We start from the raw sequence: 19,507 nt of genomic DNA on the forward strand, positions 1-19,507 counted from the left end.
GCAGGTTAAATTGGCACAGGGAATACTGCATGGAATGTAACAGATAATTGTTTCCTCTAAGCATGGTCAGGTCCCAACTTTCATTAAAAATTGTAACAAATCAATAATTATTTGCCTAATCATTTTTTTCCTTATGATCAGTGGACCCTTGTTAATTAAGATTTTCACTCTAGTGTAACTGTACCACATCCTAATCTGCTTGAATACCTATATCAGAAGAGAATTAACTTTGTAATTTTGTAACCTTTTTTCCAGTATTGCTCCTTTCTTTCTTTTGACCATATATTACCTTTTATCTCCTTTTTACTTTTTTCTGAAAGCTATGGACATTATTTATCTTTTGTCTTAATGGTGTACCACCAGTACACTTCTATAGTTCAGCTGCAATGAAGTACTACCCAGCTGCATTGTTCATAAGTTATTTCCTAATTTGACTAACTTTTGTCACTTACAGTGGTAGTGAGTCTGCATTTGGTACATCCACTCCCCATTATAGTCATATACAATACTTCTTCGGTGGATGATAATCGAGTAGATTCTTGGAGTATTCAGTCTGGAGAGGGTAGTCTTCCTACTTATTAATCATGTTGTCACCTGTACCTCTGAAGTCAAGGCTTGGGGTTTTGGTTTATTGTCAGATAAGTATGATATTGGCACAGTTCTATATGAGCTTCTGTAATGTGCAGATGCAATCAGTTTTATGTTGTATGTGATCCTTTTGTTTTTATTTCACAAATGGAGGCATAAATAAATGACTTGAGTGTAGCTCCAAATCTAAAATGAACAATTGTCTGAAACAACTAAAACTAAAAAAAGAAGAAAAAGAACAAAAATATAGGTTTGTATATAAGATAATGAATGCAATACGTGTAAGAGCTTCCTTGTTGTTTTATTGTTATCTGATAAAGTTACAATTAAACGTGCCTGTAAAAGATGTAAAGTTTAAGTTGGAAACAGGAAGAAATGTCATTACCATAATTTGTGTTGTGAAATTTAATTTTGGCCCTTCATTGCTGTGAAGAAGTAGTCTTTCTGACTTTAATGTTGTTTAATTACACAGTAATTCAAAGTTTATTTTCATAAGACTGATTAAAACAAATTGTGTAAAAATGAATAAATTAAATGAATTGTTACAATCGGAATGCAATTAATCATTTAATTTTTGTCTTCGAAGTCCCAAAAGTTACTGTGGTCTAGCTTCTTAGTAACAGATAAAAACTGTGTGTGTGTGTGATGGAGTATCAAATTTTAAGCTTAACAAGGAGATACCTCCAGTGGTGGGATCAACTTTTTGAATCAACTGTATGGTGATGTAGGTTAAGGTTCCGGGTATCAAACTCTGCACCCATTCTCCTAGGTGGGCCCTTTCTTGTGAGAAAATGATGGGGGAAAAACAGTATTTCACTTGGCACTCAATAGCTTTAAAAAATACGGTACTGTAGACTGGTTGCTTAGTGTGATGCCTAAGGCGAGGGCCTCACATGCAGAAGGTTACTGGTTTGAATGTTGTCAGGTGCTTAAAATCTTGATCAGTATTCTGATTCAATTAGTTGGTTGAAATGTAGTGTTTTAATTTGTATTCATTTGTCACAGCATTTTAATCAGCATATGAACTTTTTCATGTGATCTCATTTTTTATTTATATCATTATTTATCCACTTGGGATTTTTGTGAATGTGAATTTCATTATATTTATCTGCTATAATATTTAACCATTTGAAAATGCTGATCTACCAGTTAAAAAACAAATGTGAAATCTGTATTGACTATGCAGTGGTGTCAAAAATGTATTTTTTTTTGTCATGAGATGATAATGTTTTTTGGATGATAATTGTCAAACAAACATTTAAAATATAAATTCCTGTTGCACTAGGAATGCACTCACATGGATGAAGATGTAAATGAAAGAAGGAATTATAAGTAAAAAGAAATTCGAATAAAACGAGGAATAGAAATAGTAATAGTGAATGCAGTAATGTGGACAAAAATACAGGATGGCAAAATGAAGGAAATTAAATTGGAATTAATACATTAAATTAATTAAAATACTGTGACCAATAATTCCAAGTGGAAAAAGAGTAACTTGAAGAAAAGTGAGAGCAAATGGAAAAGGTGATATGATGATTAAAATGATACAAAGTAACAGAAATTAAAAAAAAAAAAAAAAAAAAAACCATCTAAACCAGCTGATTTAATAAAAACGATGATCAAAGTAATTTCGATAAAGATTTTAAAATAAAAAAATATTACTGCACCTAACAAGATTTGAACCCACAAGCTTCTGCAGTGAGGTCCTCATTTTGTCGTCCAGTTATTGCAACACCACTTTTTTAAAGCTATTGAGCACAACACAAAATTTTGAAATACATTTTTCATTGATTACTCGCAAACAGGGGCTTATCAAGTTGAATGGCTGCAGGTTGTGATCAGGGATCTTAATCTATCACTCTATAGATGGTTTCAAAAAGTCAAACCCAGTGCTGGGGAGCTCTGCTTGTAAGATACGTACAAAGAAATCGTTGACAGGACTGACTGCGGACCTTTGGTACAGAGCCGAGTGGAGGGTCTGAATCAGAGGCTGAGACGGTTCTGCGACTATGTGGGCTGCAGATTCCTTGACTTGCGCCATAGGGTGGTGGGGTTTCAGGTTCCGCTGGATAGGTCAGGAGTCCACTACACGCAGCAAGTGGCTACACGGGTAGCAGGGGTTGTGTGGTGTGGACTGGGCGGTTTTTTAGGTTAGATGGCCGTGGGCAAGTACAGAAAGGGCAACAGCCTCAAGGGGTGCGGGGCAAAGTCAGGACATGCGGGGACCAAGCAGCAATCTGTATTGTAATTGTAAACTGTCGAAGCTGCATTGGTAAAGTGCTGATAGAAAGCACCGAAGCTGAAATCGTTATATGTACAGAAAGCTGGCTGAAGCCAGAGATAAATTCTGCCGAAATTTTTACAAAGGCACAGACGGTATTTAGAAAGGATAGATTGCATACAACCGGTGGTGGCGTGTTTGTCGCTGTTAGTAGTAGTTTATCCTGTAGTGAAGTAGAAGTGGATAGTTCCTGTGAATTATGGGTGGAGGTTACACTCAACAACCGAACTAGGTTAATAGTTGGCTCCTTTTACCGACCTCCTGACTCAGCAGCATTAGTGGCAGAACAACTGAGAGAAAATTTGGAATACATTTCACATAAATTTTCTCAGCATGTTATAGTCTTAAGTGGAGATTTCAATTTACCAGATAAAGACTGGGACACTCAGATGTTTAGGACGGGTGGTAGGGACAGAGCATCGAGTGACATTATACCGAGTGCACTATCCGAAAATTACCTCGAGCAATTAAACAGAGAACCGACTCGTGGAGATAACATCTTGGACCTACTAATAACAAACAGACCCGAACTTTTCGACTCTGTAAGTGCAGAACAGGGAATCAGTGATCATAAGGCCGTTGCAGCATCCCTGATTATGGAAGTTAATAGGAAGATAAAAAAAGGGAGGAAGGTTTATCTGTTTAGCAAGAGTAATAGAAGGCAGATTTCAGACTACCTAACAGACCAAAACAGAAAATTTGTGTTCCGACACTGACAATGTTGAGTGTTTATAGAAAAAGTTCAAGGCAGTCATAAAATGCGTTTTAGACAGGTACGTGCCGAGTAAAACTGTGAGGGACGGGAAAAACCCACTGTGGTTCAACAACAAAGTTAGGGAACTACTGTGAAAGCAAAGAGAGCTTCACTACAAGTTTAAACACAGCCAAAACCTCTCAGACAAACAGAAGCTAAACAATGTCAAAGTTAGCGTAAGGAGGGCTATGCGTGAAGTGTTCAGTGAATTCGAAAGTAAAATTCTATGTACCGACTTGACAGAAAATCCTAGGAAGTTCTGGTCTTACGTTAAATCAGTAAGTGGCACCAAACAGCATATCCAGACACTCCGGGATGATGATGGCATTGTAACAGAGGATGACACGTGGAAAGCTGAAATATTAAACACCTTTTTCCAAAGCTGTTTCACAGAGGAAGACCGCACTGCATTTCCTTCTCTAAATCCTCGCACTAACGATAAATGGCTGACATCGAAATAAGTGTCCAAGGAATGGAAAAGCAACTGGAATCACTCAACAGAGGAAAGTCAACTGGACCTGACGGGATACCAATTCGATTCTACACAGTGTACGTGAAAGAACTTGCCCCCCCTTCTAACAGCCATGTACCGCAAGTCTTTAGAGGAACGGAAGGTTCCAAATGATTGGAAAAGAGCACAGGTAGTCCCAGTCTTCAAGAAGGGTCGTCGAGCAGATGCGCAAAACTATAGACCTATATCTCTGACATCGATCTGTTGTAGAATTTTAGAACATGTTTTTTGCTCGCTTATCATGTCGTTTTTGGAAACCCAGAATCTACTCTGTAGGAATCAACATGGATTCCGGAAAGAGCGATCGTGTGAGGCCCAACTCACTTTATTTGTTCATGAGACCCCGAAAATATTAGATACAGGCTCCCAGGTAGATGCTATTTTCCTTGACTTCCGGAAGGCGTTCGATACAGTTCCGCACTGTCGCCTGATAAACAAAGTAAGAGCCTACTGAATATCAGACCAGCTGTGTGGATGAATTGAAGAGTTTTTAGCAAACAGAACACAGCATGTTGTTATCAATTGAGAGATGTCTATAGACATTAAGGTAACCTCTGGCGTGCCACAGGGGAGTGTTATGGGACCATTGCTTTTCACAAAATATATAAATGACCTAGTAGATAGTGTCAGAAGTTCGATGCGGCTTTTCGCGGATGATGCTGTAGTATACAGAGAAGTTGCAGCATTACAAAATTGTAGCGAAATACAGGAAGATCTGCAGCGGATAGGCACTTGGTGCAGGGAGTGGCAACAGACCCTTAACATAGATAAATGTAATGTATTGTGAATACATAGAAAGAAGGATCCTTTATTGTATGATTATATGATAGCGGTACAAACACTGGTAGCAGTTACTTCTGTAAAATATCTGGAAGTATGCGTGCGGAACGATTTGAAGTGGAATGATCACATAAAATTAATTGTTGGTAAGGCGGGTACCAGGTTGAGATTCATTGGGAGAGTCCTTAGAAAATGTAGTCCATTAACAAAGGAGGTGGCTTACAAAACACTCGTTCGATCTGTACTTGAGTATTGCTCATTAGTGTGGGATCCGTACCAGATCGGGTTGACGGAGGAGATAGAGAAGATCCAAAGAAGAGCGGCGCGTTTCGTCACAGGGTTATTTGGTAACCGTGATAGTGTTACGGAGATGTTTAACAAACTCAAGTGGCATACTCTGCAAGAGAGGCGCTCTGCATCGTGGTGTAGCTTGCTCGCCAGGTTTCGAGAGGGTGCGTTTCTGGATGAGGTATCGAATATATTGCCTCCCCCTACTTATACCTCCCGAGAAGATCATGAATGTAAAATTAGAGAGATTCGAGTGCGCATGGAGGCTTTCAGACAGTCGTTCTTCCCGCAAACCATACGCTACTGGAACAGGGAGGTAATGACAGTGGCACGTAAAGTGCCCTCCGCCCCACACCATTGGGTGGCTTGCAGAGTATAAATGTAGATGTAGATGTAGTAGAGACATGAAAGTGATAATCCTGAGAGTGAGTCCTGAAGAAAACAACTTTGCATCAGGTGGTAGAAACACATTCCATATAATTTGCATTTTTGTTTGAAGTTCTGATTGCCAGTGGCAATCGCTGCAGTGTGGTGCTCTAAGCAGAGGTCAGAGGTTTCTTAGAAAGTATTGAGGCTATAAGTAGAGAATGAAATGGCTGTGTGGTTGGATGACATTTCAGTAGCACTGGTGCTGTACTGTAAGTATATTTATATGTAACTTACATATGCGGAGAGAGATTTATTTTATATTATGAATCTGGAAAGAAACAGATGAAAGACGTATCATTTAATTTTATTATGGAAAGGATAGTTTCTACTCACCATGTAGCATAGATGCTGAGTTGCAGATAGGCACAACAAAAGAGATTGAGCATTTGTCTCACTAGGCCTTCATAGGAAGTAGACCCCCCGCCCCCCCCCCCCCCCCCCCCACACACACACACACACACACACACACACACACACACACACACACACACACACACACACACAGAGAGAGAGAGAGAGAGAGAGAGAGAGAGAGAGAGAGAGAGACCAAAGTCTCTGGCTGTTGGGGCCAGACTCAGACTGTGAGAAGCAACCGGGTGGTGGGGGTAAGGAAGAGGGTGGGGTAAATAGGTGGAGGGTTAAAGGACGGTAAAGTGCTTCTTGCGGGATTTTACAGGGTTGAGGTGGGGAGGGAGAAGGGCAGCTAACTGGGGCCAGGAGGGTTACATGAATGTAGGATATATTGCAGGGAGAGTCCTTGCCTGTGCAGTTCAAAAAAGCTGTTGTAGGTGGAAAGAATCCAGATGGCACAGCCTGTGAAGCAGTCATTGAAATGAAGATTCGCATAGGATTGCTGAATGCAAGAAACCACACGCAGTTGTAAAAACTGGTTTTATCCTCAGTAATTGATGTAGTATAAACAGTGTTTGATGACTCATGTGATCAATTGTTGTAGAGCACGAAACAGTGCAGAGAAGAATTTTAGACATTTCTCACAATTTATTTGAGCAGTTAATCAATAAATTGTGTAACAATTGCTTTGCATTTCAAGTGGACAAAACAACTGATATTCATAAAAATGCTCATTGATTGCTTATGTTTGTTTCATTGATAAGTTTAACATTCAAGAGGAAATGCTTTCCTTTGGGTCGATAATCAAAACAGCTACACAGCTCAAAGCCTTTTTCAGATGATCAATATCTTTTTTAAATCAAAACTGGATATCATGGAATAGGTGCACTGGAGTATACACAGATTAAGCTCACTCAGTGTCTGGAATTCATTGAGGATTGCAAGCAAAAGTTGAAGGTGCAGCTCCTGATGCAGTATACACACACTGGATAATACATAGGGAGGCTCTGGCCGCTACGAAGGGTTAATATTATTAAGGCATAACCTATAAATTCAAGCCTTTATAAACTACTATGCAAGGAGATGGGTGCTGAACACACTCAGCTGCTCTTTCTTTAGCAATACTCAGTGGTTGTCAAGAGGTAAAGTATTAAAAAGAATGTTTGAACTGAGGACCAAGGAATGAGGTAGTTTTTTTCTTAAAGGAGATTAATCAGTCTCTGGCAGACTGTTTCAGCAACTGTTTCTACTGAAAATGGTTTACCTCACTGACATTTTCGAGAAACCAAATATTCTTATTAATTCTGTTCTAAGTAATCATCACACAACTGTATCATTTTGGAATGAACAGGAACAGGAACAGGAACAGGAACAGACGTGCTAGGTATGTTCCCTACTCGGTGTCACTGTTAGTGGACACAGCTAATCTGATACTTCCAGTGGAGATAAAAGCCTCCCTTTTTCATAGGCACTGAGGACCAAGGAATGAGGTAGTTTTTTTCTTAAAGGAGATTAATCAGTCTCTGGCAGACTGTTTCAGCAACTGTTTCTACTGAAAATGGTTTACCTCACTGACATTTTCGAGAAACCAAATATTCTTATTAATTCTGTTCTAAGTAATCATCACACAACTGTATCATTTTGGAATGAACAGGAACAGGAACAGGAACAGGAACAGACGTGCTAGGTATGTTCCCTACTCGGTGTCACTGTTAGTGGACACAGCTAATCTGATACTTCCAGTGGAGATAAAAGCCTCCCTTTTTCATCTTGCAATACTAAAGTTTACTCATCATCATCATCCTCATTTAAGACTGATTATGCCTGTCAGCGTTCAGTCTGGAGCATAGCCCCCCTTATACAGTTCCTCCATGATCCCCTATTCAGTGCTAACTTTGGTGCCTCTTCTGATGTTAAACCTATTACTTCAAAATCACTCTTAACCGAATCCAGGTACCTTCTCCTCGGTCTGCCCCGACTCCTCCTACCCTCTACTGCTGAATCCATGAGTCTCTTGGGTAACCTTGTTTCTCCCATGCGTGTAACATGACCCCACCATCTAAGCCTGTTCGCCCTGACTGCTACATCTATAGAGTTCATTCCCAGTTTTTCTTTGATTTCTTCATTGTGGACACCCTCCTGCCATTGTTCCCATCTACTAGTACCTGCAATCATCCTAGCTACTTTCATATCCGTAACCTCAACCTTGTTGATAAGGTAGCCTGAATCCACCCAGCTTTCGCTCCCATACAACAAAGTTGGTCGAAAGATTGAACGGTGCACAGATAACTTAGTCTTGGTACTGACTTCCTTCTTGCAGAAGAGAGTAGATCGAAGCTGAGCGCTCACTGCATTAGCTTTGCTACACCTTGCTTCCAGTTCTTTCACTATGTTGCCATCCTGTGAGAATATGCATCCTAAGTACTTGAAACCGTCCACCTGTTCTAACTTTGTTCCTCCTATTTGGCACTCCATCCGTTTATATTTCTTTCCCACTGACATTACTTTCGTTTTGGAGATGCTAATCTTCATACCATAGTCCTTACATTTCTGATCTAGCTCTGAAATATTACTTTGCAAGCTTTCAATCGAATCTGCCATCAGATTCATGGTGTGGGTTCCTGTAGTCATGTCCTAGTTCATGAACCACGGGCAACGTATGAGTGGCCAAGTAAGTGGTCCCGACAGTCGGGATACCAGTTACTCTGGAATAAGGCTGGGTATCTCGGACATATTCTGAGTCGTGGTCACCTTTGTGCTCCTACGGCAAAGACTACCAAATCCACCGGTTAGTCCCTCAGCCGTTAGGGGTAAAACCCAATGGGACTCGGAGCAAGTAAGGCTAGCAACCTGCTTCCCTGGTACTTTAAATATGATGCCGGCAACAATCAGAGCAAAATGCCTCGGACCTTTGGAGGTGACGGAGTCCCACCTCTAACTGACAAATCAGGGACTCCTAAGATACGACTTGGCAAACAAATGGTAATGAGATGGGGAACTATTAATATCAATGGGGGCTACTCTGGGAAGAAGGTAGAGCTGGCAGAGGCTGCAAGTAAGATGGGGCTGGGCATTTTAGCTGTTAGTGACATTCGGGTAAGGGGTGAGAAAGAAGAGGAAGTGGAAGAATACAAGGTCTACCTGTCAGGAGTCAAAGCAGGAATAGCACAATGGGGTGTAGGGCTTTACATCAGGAAAGAAATGGAACCCAGTGTAGTTGCAATAAGGTATGTAAACGAACGACTGATGTGGATAGATTTGACAGTGTCTAGCAAGAAAATTAGGATTGTGTCAGTATATTCGCATTGTGAAGGGACAGATCAAGATAAGATGGATAGTTTTTATGAGGCACTCAGTGATGTAGTTGTTAGAGTAAAGGACAAGGACAGTGTTCTGCTCATGGGTGATTTTAACGCCAGGATTGGAAATCGACCAGAAGGGTATGAAAAGGTTATGGGTAAATTTGGAGAGGATATGGAGGCCAACAGGAACGGGAAACAACTCTTGGATTTCTGTGCCAGTATGGGCTTAGTAATCACAAACTCCTTTTTTAAACATAAGAACATTCACCGGTATACTTGGGAAGGCAAGGGAACCAGATCTGTCATTGACTATATAATAACAGATCAGGAATTCAGGAAGGCTGTGAGGGACACACGTGTATTCAGGGGATTCTTTGATGACACTGATCATTATTTAATCTGCAGTGAAATTGGGATTGTGAGGCCGAAAGTGCAGGAGGTCAGGTCCATGTGTAGGAGGATAAGAGTGGAGAAACTTCAGGATAAGGAAATCAGGCACAAGTACATAACAGCGATCTCAGAAAGGTACCAGTTAGTTGAATGTAGTCAATTACAGTCATTGGAAAAGGAATGGACAAGGTACAGGGACACAGTACTAGAAGTGGCTAAAGAATGTCTTGGAACAGTAGTGTGTAAAAGTAGGATGAAGCAAACAGCTTGGTGGAATGATACAGTCAAGGCAGTCTGTAAAAGGAAAAAGAAGGCGTATCAAAAATGGCTACATACCAGAACCCAGGTAGACAGAGAAAGTTATGTTGAAGAAAGAAACAAAGCCAAACAGATAATTGCACCATACAAGAAGAAATCGTGGGAAGACTTTGGAAACAGGTTGGAGACTATGGGTCAAGCTGCTGGAAAACCATTCTGGAGTGTAATTAGCAGTCTTCGAAAGGGAGGTAAGAAGGAAATGACAAGTATTTTGGACAGGTCAGGAAAACTGCTGGTGAATCCTGTGGATGCCTTGGGCAGATGGAGGGAATATTTTGAAGAGTTGCTCAATGTAGGTGAAAATGTGATCAGTAATGTTTCAGATTTCGAGGTAGAATGGGATAGGAATGATGATGGAAATAGGATCACATTTTAGGAAGTGGAAAAAATGGTCAATAGATTGCAGTGCAATAAAGCGGCTGGGGTGGATGAAATTAAGTCAGAACTCATCAAATACAGTGGATTGTCAGGTCTTAAATGGCTACACAGGATAATTGAAATGGCCTGGGAGTCGGGACAGGTTCCATCAGACTGCACAAAAGCAGTAATCACACCAATCTTTAAACATGGAAACAGAAAAGATTGTAACAACTACAGAGGTATCTCTTTAATCAGCGTTGTGGGTAAAATCTTCTCAGGTATTGTTGAAAGGAAAGTGCGAGTATTAGTTGCGGACCAATTGGATGAAAATCAGTGTGAGTTTAGGCCTCTTAGAGGTTGTCAGGACCAGATCTTTAGCTTACGGCAAATAATGGAGAAGTGTTATGAGTGGAACAGGGAATTGTATCTATGCTTTATAGATCTAGAAAAGGCATATGACCGGGTTCCTAGGAGGAAGTTATTGTCTGTTCTACAAGATTATGGAATAGGAGGCAAACTTTTGCAAGCAATTAAAGGTCTTTACATGGATAGTCAGGCAGCAGTTAGAGTTGACGGTAAATTGAGTTCATGGTTCAGAGTAGTTTCAGGGGTAAGACAAGGCTGCAACCTGTCTCCACTAAAGTTTACTTTGAAAAAAATTTCAGTGGCAATTTTGACACATTTAGTTCGATTAAAAATCTGTTCAATAATTCTCCTGGACCATCATGTCTAAATATAAAAAGAGCAATAACAACTTACTGATTTAGCTTGTGATACTTTACTGAAGAGCAAATTTAATGCAGTGTTTTTGTTGAAGTTCTGGATACATATTACCAAGGAATTCTCAACACTGAGCCAAAATGCAATGGAGTTTCTATCCCTTTCGCAACAGCATATTTGTGTGACACTGGCTTCTCAGCTTTGGCTGCTATGTAGTCGAACTACTGTTCAAAGCTAAATGTAAGCAAAGAACTCAGAGTGGCTGTTTCTGCTATTACATCATGTCTTCTAAAAAACAAGCTCATCCATCACAATGAAAACGTATTAAATTTTTCATGTAGTTGTAATTCTTATTTTCTGATATGTAAATATTGTTAATTTCACAGTTGTCAAATAAATGAAAATATGTTCCGTATTTTCATTATAAAAATTCGTGTAATTTTTGTTTCTGTTGTGTAGAATCCTTCTGAACTGAATTTTGTACAACAGAAAAAAACTCAAAGAACATACAAAAATGGCTACTTTTATTAGTAAAATACGTTGGCGGGGGGGGGGTTGATGCTATTATTTTTCCTTGTAAAAGGGTGGGAAGGGGGTTGGAGGACAGAGGGGAAAATTTTAGAACCACAAATTTAATAGAACAATTTATTGTTCAGTGTGAATATATTTAGGAATATTTTGGATATTTAGCTGTCTGTATTTAAGTGAGTTTTGTTTCATTTCAATACCTTTCTTTTCATGAGTGTACAAACATACTTCCGTACCAATGATGGCATTCTTTTCAAGCACAATACATAATTAATGTATCTGTTCACAAAAAAAATAATAATGTTTTATGTTGATTATTTTTGAGTGTAAGGATGGATGAATGAAAGAAAGTCTCAGTGATTAATTAACACTCATTTGTGTAAATGTTTAGTGTCAAGTGGAAAATGTCACCATTTTTACTGTACTCAGAGAGACAAATTTTTCTTTGTCAGTTACAGGGGCCATCTCTTCTAAAATTCGCATCCAAGTAGCCTGTGAGTCTGATGTTCTGGAACCTTTGGTACATTACATGCATTTTCCAACAATTTGTTGAGACACACTACCATTGTTCTAATCCAACATAACAAGCAGGCAGACAAGTAGATATATGTCTCGAGTTAGAAACGTTGATTGGATTGCAAAGATAGAGATTGGTTGCAGTAAAAGATAAAAGATTGTGTTGAAGAGAACTGTGTTAAGAAGTTGAGCAGTTATTACTTAACAATTTTATATATAAATTTTTACTAGAAGTAGTGAGTGTTAGCTTAGACCTTTAAGGCCTATAGGAGACTGTGGTAAAAGTTGAAACTAGTATCGATGAAAGAACCAAGATCAATTAAATGGTGACTCCTCCTAAATCACACACTCACAGTGTGAATTAGAAAAGCATGGGTGTGGAAGACTTAGGAACATTCATGGCTGGGGAGCAATAAATTAAGTTTAAATACATCATATTGTCATTTATAACAGATCCTGACAGTGTTTAATGATCAGGACATTGGCAAATAGTTAGACATATCCCAAAAAATAGGTAGATGGTTTATTTCTGGGTCAGATGCAATCTGTTGTACATCATCTCCCTTAAAAGCACAGTTAATGAACAAGCATCACAGACCAGCTCACCTGAATCTGCCACACATTTGAAGAATGAGTAGACATTAGAAATAAGGCCTGTTTGTGAAGTGGGGCACAACGAAAGGTAGTTGAACTGCCTCTCTTCATGTTCTGAAATGAGGAATGTCCTACCCACTATCCATCCACTCCTCCCACAGCGGTATTCAGCCACCCACCAAACCTATAAAATACCCTCGTCCATCCCTACACAACCCCTGCTCCCAACCCCTTGCCTCATGGCTCATATCCCTGTAATAGACCTAGATGCAAGACCTGACCCATACATCCTCCCGCCACCATCTACTCCAGTCCGGTCACAAGCATAACCTGTCCCATCACAGGCAGGGCTACCTGTGAAACTAGTCATGTGATCTACAAGCTAAGCTTCAACCACTGTGCAGCATTATACAAGGCATAACAACCAACAAGCTGTGAGTACGCCGCCCAGAATTTCTTCTGGGTAGACAATAGAAGAGTTACGTCCCTGACAGAAAATTCTTTTGGTTTTCCCATTAATTCAGGATATTTGGTTTCAAGATATCTCTTTAACTTCTTAGGTTCCATACTATCAGCTTCTAAAATGGTTCAACAAGTTATACACTGTGAATGTTCTTCATGAATGACTGTAGTTTTTGTGAAGCCTAACAATAAATATTTCTCATCTTACCTTCTCATTTTTGTCTTTGGAGTATCTCCCTCCCCTCCCCTCCACCAGTTGATAGACCACTGCTGTCTTTGTGTCTGGCACACAATTGGCAACAATTGCAGATGATACCAACATTATAATCTCTTACTATCACTGTTATTAAGCAGTAGCAATCAATTTTTGTTGTACATTACTTTGTTAAGAAGAGAAGATAAAAAGAATTGTGTGCCCAATAGAAAGAAGATATTAAAAAGACAAAATCTTATTAAAAAAAATCACATTAATTTGAAAAATAACTGCACCTTATTAAGCCCTGCCCTTTGTTTGTATTCACCACACTCTCACACTCAAAGTTCTTGCGGTTCATGTTACATTGGTATTTGGAGCACTGGAAGTAGCGCTCAACCCCCTTCCCTCTCATGCTGGACCTGCAGTGGCTGCAGACCCTCAGGTTTGCCCACTGTGTTGGCATCAGGTGGCAACACTGTCTCAATTAGAGCCTGTAGTAATCTTGTGGTATGGCAAGTTTCCGCCTGAGCATCCCTGCGTATACGGCCTTGTCGGTAGTTTTATACGGGCTTTTTGGTAGTTGGAGTTTGCAAGTGCACCACCTATTATAATTGAATGGGCACAGCCCACCTTCATTAATGAACTTGGTGAGCTGCAGTAGCGAGTGCTTAGGGCAAGTATTCAGCTACTGTGATATCTTTGTTTATGGCTATGGCTAGGGTGTGAGGTCATGCGGCTCCTGCCATGTATACTGCAATGCCGTTGGCAAACTTATGTTGTTGGTGAATGAAGGAGGTGGCTTTGCTGTTTGCAGGAATGTTGCTTGTTTTCAGAGAAACAAGTGTGGTCCCTTGTTGCTTTGTTATGTTTGCTGGTATGCCCTCTGAGCATCTTGTGCACACAACATTGGTATGCACCTCCACCAAGTCTCCACAAAACCATCATGCCACTCACCCAGTGGCATGCATTGTGCTGGAGAACCCTCATTTTAGCTCCATATATCACTTTTGTGCATGTCTTGCAGAGCAGCTCTCCCCAGTGATTGTTTCACACCTGAATGAAACAGTAAAACTCCATAGTGTGTGGCTATTACTTCACCTCATTGTCCATGTGCATGCCATTTACATAAATTACTCATACCATCTTATTATGCAAAGTTAAAAAAAGATAACACACATTCACTGGCCTGCACGCTCAGTCCAACCACTGCATATTATGTTCTTGTCCCACACTGGCCCATCTAATCACTATGTAACTATATAATATATTCTTCTGACCACAAAAGCATATAGTTGTTACACTGGCTTCACTGCTACTGCCTGGTGTAACGCATTTACTCACAGTCTGTAGTATAAGCCAACTGTCACTCTTTTTTTCCTCTTCTAACCCATTTACTATTGCGTAGTTCACTGTATTGCTGTCCATGACTTCTCCCTGTAAAATTTCCCATATGATGGTACCTAAGATAACATTGTTAGTGGTCATACTGCCAGAAATTGTATTCGCTCATGTTGCTAACTCATTCTTGATCTTTGTGATCTTTGCCTGACTGTTTTTACTAATGTCGACTATTTTTTTCTATGATGATTTTTACCTCACTTCATATAGAGACTAGCTGTGTGCTAAAGTGTCCTCAATTGTCAATGAATCGTTTCACAACTGATTTGACTTGGTTTATTTTTTTTAGATTGTGCTCATGACTCATTTCTTTGTCCTTAGTTGTGTTTTTGTTCATATTTCTAGATTCACTCATTCCATTTAATGAGGAATTCTGCTTGTTAAGCCTTCACTTTTTTTTATTTCAGTTGCATTTTCCTCTATAGTTTTCTTTAACTGTTCCTTCATTTCAGCCGTACTTTCCTTTATCTTTTCCTCTATCTTTCTCTGTCTCCTTTGAGTACAAGGCTTTCCTAACCATTATTGTCTTCATAGCTGCTAAAAGCAGCTGCATATCTAAATTCCTTTCCCCTGTGGTACTCTCAATTTGTTTCTGTTTTGCCTTCTACCTTTTACTTTGTAGGCTTTTTGCCATTTTATGAGATTGGTGATTACTATCTTTCTTTCCCACTGTTTCATGCATTGAATAAGACACTGTTTCTCTTGTCCCTGAATCAGTCTTTCACATCTTCCTTCCTGCTTGTAGGTTGTTTAGTTTAAAATTATGTTCGCTACCTGTATTCACTTGTCCACCCATAACTTCTGCTATTTTAGCTTTGTTATACTACTATGCACTTCCTGACAATGTACACTAATTTATTTGCAACACATACATAAAATACGCTTCCGCTTCTACCCAAAAATGTCTACAGCAGCAATGTCACATGCAGCTCACTATGAAAGGTAAGGTTTTGCAACACTTCACCATTTATCTGCTTGTTGCACTGCCATTGTTAATGTCCCAAGATGTTGATGTCATGTATCACATTAATCTATCTTGTTTTGTGTGTGGTTAACTGTTTCATTTCTATGTCACTTCTGCACATGGCAATAACTGTTTGCAGTTCATTCTTGTGGTACACTCCCTATTGCTGCCTTACATAATTAAAAATTTTACAGTTTCCTTCAGTGATTGTAGGATCCGAAAATGTCATATTGTCACGATTCCCACTTGTAAGCTCTGCTTTTACTGTTTTTTTGTCTTCAGTCCAAAGAATGGTTGAACACAGCTCTCCATACTAGTATATCCCTTGCGAACCTTTTCATCTCTGCGTAACTACCACAACATACAACCATTTGAACCGAGTTACTGTACTCAGACCGAGTTCTTCTCCTACAATTTTTATCTCCTTCACTTCCCTCCAATCTTAGTTGATGATTTATTGATGACTCAGAGTGTTTCCTATCAACCAATCCCTTCTTTTACTCAAGTTATGCCACAAATTTTTTTTTCTCCCAAATTCTGTTCTGCATTAGTTATGCAATCTGCCCACCTAATCTGTAGCATTCTTCTATAGCACCACATTTGAAAAACTTATGTTCTCTTTTTGTCAGAATTGTCTATTGACCATATCTCACTTCCATAAAAGGCTACGCTACACACACATACTTTCAGAAAAGATTCCCTAACATTTAAATCTGCATTTGATATTGACAAGTTCCTCTTTCCCAAAAATACTTTTCTGACTTGTTACCAGTTTGCATTTTATGGCTTCATTCCTTTGGTCATCATCAGTTATTTAGGTGCCAAATTAGCAAATCTACCATTTTTAGTGTCTCATTTCCTAGTCTAATTCTGTCAGCCTCACCAGATTTGACTTCTTTCCATTGCCTTTGTTTAGTTTTATTGATGTTCATTTTATAATCTCCTTTCAAGACATTATCCAATCCATTTGACTGCTCTTCCAAGTCCTTAGCTATCTTTGACAGAAATAAAACACAACTACCAAACCACATTTTTTTTTCTCCATGAGTCATTATTCCATTACCAATTGTCTCCTTTGTTTCCTTCACACCTTGCTCAGTGTACACACTGAACAACACTGAGGATAAGCTGCAACCCTGTTTCACTCCATTCTCAACTACTGCTTCCCTTTCATGCTCTTCGACTCTTGCAACTGCAGCCTGTTTTCTGTACAAGTTGCAAATAATGTTTTTTTCCGAGAAAAAGAGTTGAATAATCAATGGAAGGATAACGTTCTACAAGTAGGGGTGTGGAATGTCAGAAGCTTGAACGTGGTAAGGAAACTATAAAATTTGAAAAAGGGAATGCAAAGGCTCAATCTAGATATAGTAGGGGTCAGTGAAATGACACAGAAAGAAAACAAAGATTTCTGGTCAGATGAGTATAGGGTAATATCAACAGCAACAGAAAATAGTATAACAGGAGTAGGATTCATTATGAATAGGAAGGTGGGGCACAGAGTGTGTTACTGTGAACAGTTCAGTGACAGGGTTGTTCTTATCTGAATCGACAGCAAATAAACACCGACAACAATAGTTCAGGTGTACATGCTGAGGTCGCAAGCTGAATATGAAGAGATAGAGAAAGTGTATGAGAATATTGAAAGGGTAATAAGTATGTAAAGGGAGATGAAAATCTAGTAGTCATGGGGGACTGGAATGCAGATGTAGGGGAAGGAGTAGAAGAAAAGGTTACAGGAGAATGTGGGCTTTGGGACAAGGAATGAGAGAGGAGAAAGACTAATTGAGTTGTGTAACAAGTTTCAGCTATTAATAGCTAATACTCTGCCCAAGAATCACAAGAGGAGGAGGTATACTTGGAAAAGGCTGGGTTATACGGGAAGATTTTAGTTAGATTACATCATGGTCAGACAGAGATTCTGATACCAGATACTGGATTGTACGGCATACCCAGGAGCAGATATAGACTCAGATCACAATATAGTAGTGATGAAGAATAGGCTGAAGTTTAAGATGTTAGTCAGGAAGAATCAATACGCCAAGAAGTGAGATACGGAAGTACTAAGGAATGATGATATATGGTTGAGGTTCTTTAAGGCTATAGATACAGCAATAAGGAATAGCTCAGTAGGCAGTACAGTTGAAGAGTAATGGACACCTCTAAAAAGGGCCATCACAGAAGTTGGGAAGGAAAACATAGGAACAGAGAAAGTAACTGCGAAGAAACCATGGCTAACAGAAGAAATACTTCAGTTGATTGATGAAAGGAGGAAGTACAAAAATGTTCCGGGAAACTAAAAAAAAATGGTTCAAATGGCTCTGAGCACTATGGGACTCAACTGCTGTGGTCATAAGTCCCCTAGAACTTAGAACTACTTAAACCTAACTAACCTAAGGACATCACACACATCCATGCCCGAGGCAGGATTCGAACCTGCGACTGTAGCGGTCGTGCGGTTCCAGACTGTAGCGCCTTTAACCGCTCGGCCACTCCGGCCGGCCCCGGGAAACTCAGGAATACAAGACAATGAGGAATGAAATAAATAGGAAGTGCATGGAAGCTAAGACTAAATGGCTGAAGGAAAAATGTGAAGACATCGAAAAAGAAATGATTGTCGGAAGGACAGACTCCGCCTAAAGCAAAGTCGAAACAACCTTCAAAGACATTAAAAGCAAGGGTGGTTACATTAAGAGTGGAATAGGATTTCCACTGTTAAATGCAGAGGAGAGAGCAGATTGGTGGAAAGAATACACTGAAAGCCTCTATGAGGGGGAAGATTTATCTGATGTGATAGAAGAAGAAACAGGGGTTAATTTAGAACAGATAGGGGATCCAGTATTGGAATCAGAATTTAAATGAGCTTTGGAGGAGTTAAGATCAAATAAGGCAGAAGGGATAGATAACATTCAATCAGAATTTCTAAAATCATTGGGGGAAGTGGAACAAAACAACTATTCGCGACTGATAAAAAAAAAAAAAAGACCTTGGAATTCCAGAGTTTAATGTAGCCAACAGTGTCAAAATTTCCTCTCCACCAACAAGTGTTATAAATGTAATTTTGTGTTTCTTCAACCTATCTTCTGAGATAAGAATTATTAAAATCTTTTCGAAGACAGGGTATTTTGACTCCTGCTGTGTGTATCCGGCACATCAGGTGAATAATTTTATATGGCTGGATCACTTAAGGATCTTAATATTCCTTGTTGTCACTTAGTACTGGGTCAAATCCTTCTCACAGTATCATATCTCCCATCTCATCATAACTTACTTTCTCTTCTCTTTCTATAATCCTGTCATGAAGTTTGCTCCCCTTATATAGACCCTCTATAAATTCCTTCCTCTTTCAGCTTCCCTTCTTTGCTTAATACTGGCTTTCCATCTGAACATTTTATATTCATACAGTTTATTCTCGGAAACATTCCACGAAGGAAAAATATACCTAAAAACAAAGATGATGTGACTTACCAAATGAAAGTGCTGGCAGGTCGACAGACAGACAAACGAACACAAACATACACACAAAATTCAAGCTTTCGCAACAAACTGTTGCCTCATCAGGAAAGAGGGAAGGAGAGGGAAAGACGAAAGGATGTGGGTTTTAAGGGAGAGGGAAAGGAGTCATTCCAGTCCCGGGAGTGGAAAGACTTACCTTAGGGGGAAAAAGGGACGGGTATACACTCGCACACACACACATATCCATCAACACATATACAGACACAAGCAGACATATTTAAAGACCAAACTTACCAAATGAAAGTGCTGGCAGGTCGACAGACA

This window comes from Schistocerca cancellata, chromosome 1 (assembly GCF_023864275.1).
Source record: "Schistocerca cancellata isolate TAMUIC-IGC-003103 chromosome 1, iqSchCanc2.1, whole genome shotgun sequence".
NCBI classification, from domain to species: Eukaryota; Metazoa; Arthropoda; class Insecta; order Orthoptera; family Acrididae; genus Schistocerca; species Schistocerca cancellata.